This window comes from Pteronotus mesoamericanus, unplaced genomic scaffold (genome assembly GCF_021234165.1).
Source record: "Pteronotus mesoamericanus isolate MK-2021 breed Mesoamerican mustached bat unplaced genomic scaffold, CSHL_Meso_final contig_90, whole genome shotgun sequence".
In the NCBI taxonomy this organism is placed as follows: domain Eukaryota; kingdom Metazoa; phylum Chordata; class Mammalia; order Chiroptera; family Mormoopidae; genus Pteronotus; species Pteronotus mesoamericanus.
In genome coordinates this window covers 15,649,027-15,661,526 of record NW_026555277.1, presented here as the reverse complement: position 1 = coordinate 15,661,526, position 12,500 = coordinate 15,649,027, and the positions used below count along the sequence as shown (strand labels likewise).

The following is a 12,500-nucleotide window of genomic DNA, read 5'->3' as shown; positions in this document are numbered from 1 at the left end:
ATATATATAGATAGATAGATAGATAGATTTTCAGAGTCATTGTGTGTTAACAATTTAGCAAAATAAGTTTTTAGCCCTGACCAGTGTGGCTCAGTGGGTTGGGCATCATCCTGCAAAGTGAAAGGTCACTGGTTCTATTCCTGGTCAGGGCACAAACCTGGGTTCCAGGCCTGGTCCCTAGCTGGGGCACATGCAAGAGACAACGGATCGATGTTTCTCTCAGACATCAATGTTTCTTTCCCTCTCTTTCTCCCTCCTTTCGCCTCTCTCTAAAAATAATAAATACATACATACATAATAAGAAGATTTTAGCTGATATCTCTGAGCATTATTTCTTTTTACTCTTCTATAAGTAGCAGATCTAAAAATGACCCTAAAACAGCTACTGGACAATGATAGCTCCTTAACTCTTACAAAAGAGGTTTTTACTGCTGAACCAGTCTCCATTTATGCAACATCTTCCTCAATCCTTTGCACTGAGGCAGGGCTGCATAGCCGGTTCACTGCAGGCAGCTATGAGAGGAAGCGATGCGTGGGCTGCTGGGCTAAAGCCTTGGAGAGCTGTGTGCAGCCCTCCGGGTGGCTCCGGCCTGCCCGCAGCAATCCTGGGGGCCCTGAGTTGAGCCACAGGAAGAAAAGAGCCCGATTGCTGGGTTAGAAAGGTTGCACTGGGAAAGAAAGGTGGGCCGGAGGGTTACCCTACTCCTATCAGGATTTGTATGAACAAGATATAAACCTTAAAGACTCTAAGACTTAAACCTGAGTTTTCTGGCTAAGTCAGTCCTTTATCCTTCACCTACTTGCATCCTTTTTTACAGCCATGAACTATGTTGAGATGCTTTGAACAAGACTGGATTATTTCCACTAAATCAGCTCAACCCCGTCTGCTGGTCCTTGGCAATAGCCTGAAGTAGCTGGTTTGGGGATGAAAAGGAAAAACTCTCACTGTCTACTTAACCTAGATTCCCTGACCAATTTAAGATCCTATGTTTTGAATGTGGATTTTATTAAGTGCCCTTAATTCTTTCAACTGTATATTTTGAAGTATGCTTCCTTGGCAGGAAGTGTAACATTCTCCTAAAAAGAAACCCCAAGAAGGGAATACCTCTCTGTTCAACTATCAGTGGTTTGCATTTACTGTGACTTTGAGCTACTAACAAATACGTAGTGATAATGAACTGCTTCTGAACCTATTAGAGAACAGAAATGGTGTAGTAGCATGTTAGACTAGATGATTTTATGTTGGTCACTGCTGTATTTAAAGACTGTCAGGATGGTGGATGGTACAGTTCTCAGGAGCTGAAATCATTATCCTGGACAAATGCGCCGAATTACACAAACTGTTCAAAATCTCATAGAGCCGATTGATAGAGGAGGTAGAGAACAATGCTATTGTTTACTTGAGAGCACATCGAGTAGGCTAATGCTAGCCAATGAGGTTTCAGTAGCCTTCAGCTATTCCGGATTCCAGCAACTTCAAGCATCTTGGTATTTAGCTTATCTGACAGTCTATCAAAAGATGAAAAATAACCAAATAATACTTATACTATAATGTTTCAAAGGTTAATATGAAAGTATATCCTGGGCTCACAATCCAGGGAAGATTTTGTCTTGACCTTGTTGCTTAATGAATTAAATGTGGTTCTTACATTCATTGACAAAAACCATACCTTTGGCAATATTTTCTTCACAAGATTCTAAAATAAATTTATCATTCTAACTTTAATGCTATAGGTGTCACAAAACTTGCACATAAACATCGCAACAGCCAAACATGCATTATATGCAGCCTAAGTTTACTGTATGCACATCTTATTTATCTCAGTAATAAGCTGATAAAAACTGATTTTGTTTATAGCTAAACAAGTGTTTATCTTGGGTTCCTCATAAACTGGTTCCCTCAACTTACCCTGTGATGCCAGTGCACATCCTGTTCTCTGTTGTGTGCAGTCTAGCCCGTAAGCGTAGTCGTTAACAAATGACTCTGTCAGGTGTTACCAGTCATGGCTCTCACTAATGTTTAGACCCAGCTCTAAGAGGTTCTGGAAAGTGGCATAAGCAAACCCGATAGAAAAAATGCAGTAGAGAACAGAGGCAGAACTGCAGCGGAGTACACTTCAATTTGTTCAGGAAACTGTATGTGCTGAATAATGTATGTGCTGAGTATTTCTAGTAAATTCAAAGTTGCCATTCTTGAAATACCACTTCTCAGAGGAATTGCAAAGCCTTTTTGCTGAAAAAGGTCTTTAACTCTCAGAGTTTATAAAGAGTTGGTATATGGCTGAAAAGTTAGTCACTTTCTAGCTGTGTCATGCTGGGAATAGCACCGAAAGTCTTGGCCTCAGCTTTCTCATCTGTTAAGTGGGGATAATAATAGTTGCCAGTATTAGAGGGTAATAGTGATAAATAAATGAACTAATATACAGGAAGTGCTTCAAATATTTCTGGTACATAAAAAATGCTCTATAGATGTTTGCTAATATTGTTTTAGGGATGATGTAATCTTTCTATATGATGTAACAAATACTAAAACTGCACCAAATAATACTAAAACTGCACCAAAATATACATTAAAATAAACTAATCTTTTTATATGGAATAAAAATGATCCCTTCTAACTGTACTGTATTAATTTAAAATGGCTATTCACTTTTATATGCCTTTGACATTTATCTCTATCATAAAATAAAGTCTATAAAATAGATAGTTATTTAAAGTTTATAACAATGAAACACAAAGGTCAGGATGATGGATAAATAGTCCATTATTTTTATGACTAATTGGTACCCTCAATTTTCTAACAGTCATCTCATTCTTTGCCCAATAACTTCTAAATTGTGTTGGAATGCAATTAGCCTTTATATGTGTGTAAGAATGAGATTTTACTTTCATTCATATATTGAGTTAATTTTGGAAGGAATGGACTAGATAGGATATTATTTTTAAATATTGCTTTTAATGTTGCTCAAACGATGAACATGTTCTTTGGTAACAGGTGTCAGTGGATGTTTTCTAAAGGGCCAGATAGTAAATATTTTAGGTCACGCGTGAACAGAAAGGGCCATACGGTCTGCATCACCACTCCTCACTCTGGCAGTGTAGCTGGAATGCAGACATAGACGACGCATGAACAAATGAACATGGCTTGTGTGCCAAAAGACTGTACTTAGGAAAATAGACAGCAGGAAGACGGATCGAGTCTCTATGGTCAACTGTTGATCCCTGTTCTATAGAACTCCTTTCTTTCTTTTTTTCTTATTTTTACTTAGGGTAAATGTAACATGTAATCTGTACTTGCACACATATCCACATGGGTGCATGTGTGCTAGAAAACCAGAAAATGAAGTGCAAAAATACACATAGTAAGGAATTTAAAGAGGATATAAAGCATGGTATTTTATTCAGCATTCATTGATTAACTACCCAAAGACTCTTTTTTATCAGAACAAGGTCCACCATTTTATTTGTTTTAAAATCAACCTGTAAGGTTTAATTTGCTTTTAACAAAAACTATCCTTAAAATTTTTTAAATAGTCAACTTATTGTATATAATAATGTTATATAAATATGTGTCATATGTCATTTTTTTGATAAAGTGATAATATCATTTATAAATATATTCCAAATTTGAGTACCACTGAGCTGGACTAAATGGGGAAAAAACAAAACAAACAAACATACAAAAAAAAAAAACTGTGTTCAGAGGTGTGGGTGGTCAAATTTTTTTCCTAAAATAACTATCAAATTATTTGAAGGAATAGAGAATTTTACTGTGTTTCTTCTTGCCTTACAAAATATTTTTATTTTTTAAAAATGTTAAGCCTTTCTACCTTTAATATGCATTAACAGACTTGTTCTCTGCTGCACATCATGTGTGAGTGATTTGCTTATAGAGTAAGTGAGCTAATTACATGCAAAATCACTTGATAGAGGATCTGAGCCAGTCATTGTTTGTTATTTTTGAACCAGACCCTGGTCTGCTCATATTCATACACACATTGTTCTCGGAAAGGTCATGGAGAAGAGCTGAGTAATCTGCCTCTTGTCTTACCAAGTTTACATTTTCTACCAGGTCTTGAAGATGAATTAGTAGCTACCAATCACATTGTGAGTCTTAGGGCTCCTTCATGTCAAGCAACTTCTTCTTTGAGGATATGATGGGGTCTTCCCTACCCGGGGTGAAATCACACAGGCCCTGGTGAAAACACAAGGAGATGTGTAGATGTAGAGACCTACTGTAACACGTCAGGACTTCAAAATGGGTCTCAACTCTGCCCCTTGCATTGACAGACAATTATTTTTGTATGTTTTGCCCTTTGTAGATTAAGATGATTGCACCTGAATGGCTTATGAAGTACAAAACAAGCCCAGTGCCTTCTAGTAATTGTGTGTTTTTCTAGGTACCATATTAGTAAGAAGTATTCTGTATTGTTCTAGTGGAATTTCTAAGCATAAGTACTGATCCAGAATGACTTTTAGGATTGTGAATGTCAAAATAAGTTCAGTACCGATAGAGAAAATTTAATTTGTTTAAAAAAAGAAACAAGAAAAGAAAAGATCTCTCCATCCTGTGCTAGGGAGAATCAATACAAACTGGGCTAGAGGCCCAGTCATTTAAAGCTTACTGGGTATAATTAACAGTTTACCAGGAAGAATACATTCTCTTGGGAGAGAATACAAATGCCTGCGATTTATTAGCTGAAAACAACTTAAGCAATTTAAAATTTTATTTTTTCTTGGATATAATACTTATGTAGCTTCACTGGAGTGAAGTTAAAAAGTGAGGAAAAGTATGGAACAATTAACATTTTTATTGCTCTATTCCAAATACGTGAAATCACACTGCATACACGCATAGCTCTTTTGCATAGGCCTAGCGGATTGTAAATACTCAACGTTATGACCGTAAAGAACTACCGTGAAATTTATCTGATGGACTCCTAAGTAGCCAATATAAAAAGAGAAAGACACAAGTTGAGTTTGGTATTTATTTACATGATATAATTAATGTACATGGATCAGAGAGAAGTATTAATGCCCTAACTTTGTTTTTCTACAGAAAGAAGCCAGAACCTATTATTAACCCTTTGAGAACACAACATAACAAACTACCGTTTTACTGCTTCCCTGAATAGGTAAGCTTCATCCTTTCTACATGAAAAAGTTGCCCACAATTGTGAGAAATAACTGTTAACAATATATTTCTTTAAAAATCTCTATTAAATAAACATCAATTCATTTTGATAAAGAAGAAATACAAGGGGGGAAATTCCAAAAATAACCCCCTGGAATTTATTTGTATAAATTGTGTATTTATTCTTACATCTTTAAACTTCAGTCACTTTTAAAGTACTCTCCATCGGATGCAATACACCTACTGAGATATTTTTTTCCACTGCTCAAAACAGTTTTTGAACATGCCAGTTTTGATGCCTTTTAGTGCTTCTGCTGTTTTTTGTTTCACCTCTTTCACATCGGCAAAACATTTCTCTTTGAGGACATTTTTCATCCTGGGAAACCAAAACAAGTCTCTTGGGGCGAGATCAGGTAGAAAAGAAGGGTAGACCATGGGGGTCATGTTGTTTTTTGGTCAAAAACTGCTGAACACTCAGCACAGTGTGGGCAAGTGAACTTGTAAATTACCCAGGATGACATGGGGTAAAGTGTTGAAAGAGTCTTCCAAAAAAATTCACTGAAGCCAAGTGCGGCCTCTCACAACAACGCCAGCTGGAATGCTGATCCAGATGGGTTTCTAGAACACTCACCTAGTCGGGGAAGCCTGTACTACTAGGGACCCACCCTCCAGAAGATAATTCCTTTTTTTAGGGGGTCCCTCCTCATACACATGAATTCTGCAGTTAATAGGGTTAGGATCATTAAAATAACACTTAATGCTTTGAATGATTTAATAGTAAACAAAGGAAAAGATTTTTTTTTCCTGAAATGAGGATTGTAGGAAGCCTATCATCCCCGTAATGGCTAACAATACCAACAGTGTTTTCTCAACAGTTACTATGTGCCAGACTCAACATTTACGGTGTGATTTACTTTGCATAAGTTAAATCATTTAAACCTTACAACAACACTGAGTGAATAACAGGGATCATCCCCATTTTACAGATCAGTGGCATGAAGCCAAGAGAGAGGAGGAAGGCAGATATAGTTCACCCAAGATTGTTGTATACATGAGTCCAGGAGCAGCGGACGCCAAAAAGAACACCAGCCCCAGCTGTTACTGTAACAGCAATTTCATGTCATGGTAGAAAAGTCAACAATCAGATTCACTTATGTTTTGAGTTGGTTCTATCTGAATTTATGGAAGAAAAAAATGTATAATACACTTACTTAAAACACCATTGCAGGCAAACATTTATTTTAGGTTTATTTGGTACTTTATCATTGTTGCATTACAAACTAAAGAGATGTATACACTTAGCTCAGTTTTCAATCAGAAAGAATATTTTCCTTTATTTTACATTTCTTTAAACTCAAAATTCCTATAATAAAAGCAGAGTAATATTAGAGAAAGAATAGAAATTAATGATTTTTTTATTCTGGGGAATGAAGAATGCATTTCAGTGTAAGCTTTACTGTTTTTGTTACTTTATTTTTTATTTTTAATCAAGAAAATTTACAAAATTTCAAAGAGAAATATAGAAAATTTATTATAAATAATTAATAACCACATGGACCAAGCCAATGCTAACAATTGACTTTGTTCAAATCTTTTTAAAATTTATTTTTGTTTATAGTTGATATACAGTATCATATTAGTTTCAGGTATACAACATAGTGATTAGACATCTATATACCTTATGAAATGATTACCACATATGGTCAAATCTCTTCTAAAGAAATAAACCACCAAAGAAAGAGCAAAGGCTCAACCTCCTCACTTTCCTTTCTTTCTAAAAGATGCACAATCTTGGAGATGACATATCTTTTCTTTGTGTGTTCTATACTTTAATGACATGTGTATGGAAAAATATGCAATATAATTATTTACATTTCAAAAGCTAACATGAATGGTACCATACTGTAGATATTCTCTCGCAGCTTGCCTTCATCCCGCATTATAGAGCTCCATCCGTATTGATACAGGAAGATCTGGTTGAATCATCCTAACTGTTGTAAAGTTGACTCATTTTAAAGTTCCGATTGTCTGGTGCTTAGTATTGTTTAATATTACTTTTAAATAATTTTCATCATTTTGAAGATTTAATGTTAAAGTGATTTAAGCATGGCTATCAAAGCAACTTTTGGATTTGTGTATAAGAAACCCAAAGTTCTTAATATGCGATATCATGCCAATCTGGTTTATGCTTCATTTGTTCTCATTAGAGGAGCACATTTTTATTGGCTGTTAGGACCTTGCTAACTAATGGGAATCGTGATTCACTGATTTTGCCATAACACAATAATCGAAATTTGTTCCCCCCCACCACAGATGAAATATTGACTATTCCCAAATACGAAATACTGCCTTGGAAATTAAAAGATACTTAAAAGAAAGAACCTTGTTTGCCTCATGTTAATTGCTCATATTCCTTTCAAAAATCATGAGAGAACTCTTTTAAAAATATTTTTCTAATTTTTCACACAGTTAATTCTTGAATTAAAGATAAAATAAATGTTAGTAAATAGTAATAAGTTTTATAGATATAGAACCTCTCATAACTGTTTTCATATTCTAAAGGGAATAAATTACTACACTGGCAGAGTTTAGGGAGATAAAAGAGATAAACTAACCTTGCTGGGTAAATATGAATAAATGCAAGATATTATGTAAGTGTCACAGGTCAAAAATGCATTGCAATTTTGAGATAAGGAAATCGAGACCCAAATATATCAAGTAACTTACTCAAGATCATAGAGTAATTGCAGAGCCTGAAGGCAAACTCATTGTTCTCAGACTCCAAAGCTATACTGCCTGCTGGGAAAAAGACTGTGAACACCTAAACTCTCTGACACAAAAATAGCAGTTTAATCCATTCCACCAAAATTTACTGGGATCCTTTTATGCATGTTGAAGAAAATGATGTTGGAAAAGCAAAGAAGATACAGTATCCACCTAGAGGGGGAAAACAGACTATTGAAAACAGTAATGATTCTTTCAAGGATACCATAAATGTAACTGCTTTATTTGGATGTGCAATCATGTAACTATGCCAGTTAGATTAAATTGAATGGGATAACAGGAATGAAAATGCTTTGTAACAAAGTCTCTGCTGTCATTTGCTAATGTTACTAATTATTCTATAAAATTTAGAATTAAAAATTTCAAACATAATACATTTAATTGTCAATGTAAAGGTTGATACAGCATTTCTATGACACAAGAGCCCCATGTAAACATTACGGAGTGGTAAACAGCCCTGATGGTTTCATTCCAACCTTCCCCCATCTGTTGGGGACATATTATTTAACTTCCTTAAGCCTCATAGCAGATAACAGTACCAACATCACGCCTGTCCAATGTTTGATGTTTCTCATTATCTCTACCTACATCACTGGAAACCACTTTTTCACCCTGATTAGTGCAGTAGCCTCCCGTGCTCAGTCTTGCTGACCTACAATCTGTTGTTCATTTAGTGTAATCTTTAATAGATCTTAATCCTTTGGTAGGACTCTTCTTCAAAATTGACCGATGGTTGCCCATAACAGAATAATGCCCACACTCCTCCTGTGACCAGCAGGGTGCTATATAAACCATCTCCTACCTCCCTGACATCTTAACATTCTCTCCTCCCACTGAGAACAGGGATTGTGTGATGTTCTGAGCTCTGTCTAGAGTAGTGTCTTTTTCTTGGTTGACCCTCACCTGCTGAAGGACCGAATGGGTATGCAAGGCTAACTATGAAATGACACTAAGTACGCACAATATCCTTAATGTACATCAGTGATGGTTGTTGCTCTTTTAAAGAGTCCTTCAATTTGTCTTAACAGAGTGTAGTGATTCTGAAATACTAAAAAGCTTTCATGGGTGTCCTTGACACATGATTTTATAGCATCAAGACAAAACTTTATTCTACTAATATGTAATCTTGAATCTTAATTTATAGTACTAAAAACAATTCAGAGACAAATTAGAGAGGTAGAAATGAGAAAACCATTTTTAGAAAGCAAAAAAAAAATTTTATTTTATTATTCCATGCAATAAGATTTGCTACAACCTAACATTGCTTAGATTTTGCTTTATTTTCAGAATAGATTTATATTTTACATCGTTCATAGATGGATGAAGTTTAGCCTTTAAAACAATTTTTTACAAAATAAGAATTTTTTTTTATTTTTACAATATTCCTCAGGAACAGCACTTGATGAATGCTTACATTGTTGAGAACATTTGGCAAGAGAAAGACAAACAATAGGACCACAATATCCTGATGATTAAGGAAAAAAGAAAGAAAACCTGGTGTTTTCACCACGCTCGCTGAAAATAAGTACCTTGACTTGTCCTGATTACCTCATCAGCAATCAGCTCTGGTCTACGGCACTCTATGTGAATAATCTTAAAGGCAGGTTTAACATTCTAAAAATAAGTCCTACTGGTAAATTAGGATATCAGATGGTTTCTTTATGAAAGCCTATCCTAACCTGTGCTATCAGCTGGGAGTCATACCCAGACCTCAACCTGCCAGGGGTGAGGTTTGGAAGAGGGGTGTCTCCATGGTTAACTAGAGACAGAAAGAGGGAGAATTGCCCACATACTCCAGCAGGAGTGAAAATAACAATAACAGTCCTCCTACTTAGCAGGCTGAGTCAGAAGCACATTCTACTGGTTTCTTGGCCGTTCCGAGCAGATTGTTTCGGCTGCAATTCTGTAGGCAGAGGTGGGCACCACCTGCTGCCAAAGGCTATAGTTCTTGTTAGGAGTGGGCTCCTATTAAATCTTGCCTTTTAACAGTTTTGCCAAATGGAGATAGGAAAAGACAAAAATGTGGTGCTGATGAGCTTAAGTTTTTCTAATGCTTAGAATAATAGAAAGGTAGCCTAGGTATAGTTATTATGCCTTTAGTTCTTTTATTGGCCATGAATATAAGTCCCTTAAAGGGGAAGGCGCTTACTGTGGGAGGTCTTAAAAGTCAAATTTTGCTGGGTATTTGCCTTCAGAAAATTCTGTATAGTAGCCTTATCTTAGTCAATTTGGGAAAGGCATTGAAGCCAGTAGAACTCTGCTTTTTGCTTAAGAAGAAGACGGAAAATTACATGGTTACCGAGTTACCTCATAATCCAAGGGCTGGGCACTGGTACTCCATCAGTGCTGGCCTCCAACACATTTACCTGTATGTTTCAGTGGCCTGTGGAGAGTATACTTTATCCTGACTCTTTGATAACCTGACTCACGTGCATGCTGGTTCCATGTGATTTTTTCATATATAGCAGGTCATTTCTTTCTGCTACTTAAAATTTTCCTATAGTACAAAGGTCCAAACTCATTTAAGGGACCTTCAAAACAGGGCTCCAAACAATCACTTCTGGCCAACTTCAAATCCAGCCCTCTTACTCCATGGCCTTTTCCTTCATTCTAACCACAGTAGAGTACTTGTTGCTTCCTCAGCTTAATTATTTCTCTTTGTATCCCATGTGTTTCTCATACTACTATTGTCTTGTTACTTCTGCAACTCCTGTCTAAATGCTCATCTCCTGCAAGTCTGATTTACAAAAACCTGTGGCTGCTCAATTCAAATGTCATTTCTTCTATGCAGCTTCCTTCTCCTGCCCCCCAAAGGGTGTTAATTGTGCCTTTGGGGGAAAAGGGGCTTTCATAGTCATTTAAACATCCCTAGATGACCAAAACATCATTTTGGCATATAATTAGTATCATCTTTTTCTCCTCAGCTCTGTGAAGTCCTCAAAGACAAAAGTTTTGTTTTTTCCATAATTGTGCCTCCAGAATCATGTTATTAGACTTGAAAGGAAAGTAATATTTTTTTACAGAATGTTAATGGTTGATAAAAATAATAAATAATGAGTACATAAGATTGAAAATGTAAATGCTAAATAAATGAGGAATTACAGAGGCGAAAAACAAATGAGCTGTAGCCCTAGGTAGCACATTTACAAAGTAAGTTTTATAGTGCTGGTTGCTTTTTTTCCTTTTGTACATGTGATTGGTTGTTTGTTTTGGATGGAAAAAGAAAGTAAGGAAAGGAAGAAGCTAACATTGTGAGACCACAAGGGGATATTTAAGGAAGCAGAGCTTTGGAGGAGGCAGGAAAAGATATGCTAAAGAACAAGTAGAGAGATTAGTATTAATAAAAATGAGGGCCCCCTATTTCTCCAAAGACAAGTGAAGACAATGAGGGAAGATGAACAGGGACTAGAGAGACTGGAAGTAGACCTTGTAGAGGCTTTTAGTTTCTACCTCCTCAGGAAAGACAGAGTTTCCACTTTGTCCTCACCAACCATCAGACTGTCCGAAGATTCTCTGGAAGTGGTTGGGAAATCTGTCTTGGCCACAAAGCAGGTATGACAAGAGCACCAGCCAGAAGGTTGGACCATCTTTTCTCCATCCACCGCAGATGCGAAAAGGGGCACGAAGAGGGTGATTCAAGAGCTGCTGCAGGAAACACTCTTTCCTCCTTGCCACCGCACCTCTTCCACTCCAAACCACCATGGGCAGTTCTAACTGCTGTCAGGATTTAGTGTGTGGGCAGTTAATTGGGGAGAGTTACTTAAATTTGTTTTATTTAATTCTATTACTTCTATTAGTCTCATCATTTTTTAAAAATGTCATTAGACTTTTCTTCAAACCAAGTATATTAGTTAGGATTGGCTAATTGCTAAAACAAATAGATCCAGAAATGTGCCTTAACTTTTATTTCTGGCTCATTGAACGGTCCTGGGTGAGTGTTTGGTTTGGGAGGCTATCTGCCCTCTTCATAGCCAACCAGAGATCCTGAATTCTCCTATTTGTGCCTTTACTTTGTCATTGTCTCCATCCAGTTGGTTGAAGGGCAAAGGCCAACGAGGAGCACATGAGAGTTATATATGAGCCAAACCTAGAAGTGGACATATCACTTCGGTTCACATTCCATTGGTTGGAGATGAGTCAAATGACCATATCCAGCCACAAAGGAGGTTAGGAAATGCACTCCTGCTAGTTGCTCAGGAAAAAGAAGAAGGAGATTTTGGTAAACTGCTAGCAGTCTCTGTTATACATCTGTCTACAGAATTAATATATTTGAGCATCAGGATCAAATGGTTCAAGCCCTGGCAGAATAGATACCGATCATACCATAGAGATAGAACTGTGAATTATGATTTCAGTGTCATGTTAAAATAGTGAATATATTACTATTTTACATCAGTTTATCAAAGTTAATTGTTACAATAGTACTCAAATAAGACATTTTTAAAACCCTCCTTATAGAAATAAAGATTATGTCCAAAAGGATAATGATAAAAAAATTAGAGTGCCTAGTACTGCTTATAGTTTTCTTCACTAACTTCTTGCTAAATGAATCAGTTCATTAATTAATAGATGAAGAAAGCTA

General features: G+C 36.3%; 1 protein-coding gene across 29 annotated transcripts in view; it reads left to right on the top strand.

Moving 5' to 3' along the window:
* Positions 1-12,500, top strand: part of MAP2 (microtubule associated protein 2) — a 261,553-nt gene that overhangs the window by 157,520 nt on the left and 91,533 nt on the right. For 28 of the 29 annotated variants that reach the window (XM_054585712.1, XM_054585741.1, XM_054585735.1 and 25 more), the window contains one exon: positions 5,060-5,135. The exons of the other annotated variant lie outside the window; for it this stretch is intronic. The gene's annotated coding sequence lies outside the window, so the exon portion shown is untranslated. The remainder of the gene's footprint in view (positions 1-5,059; positions 5,136-12,500) is intronic. 29 annotated transcript variants of the gene reach the window in all.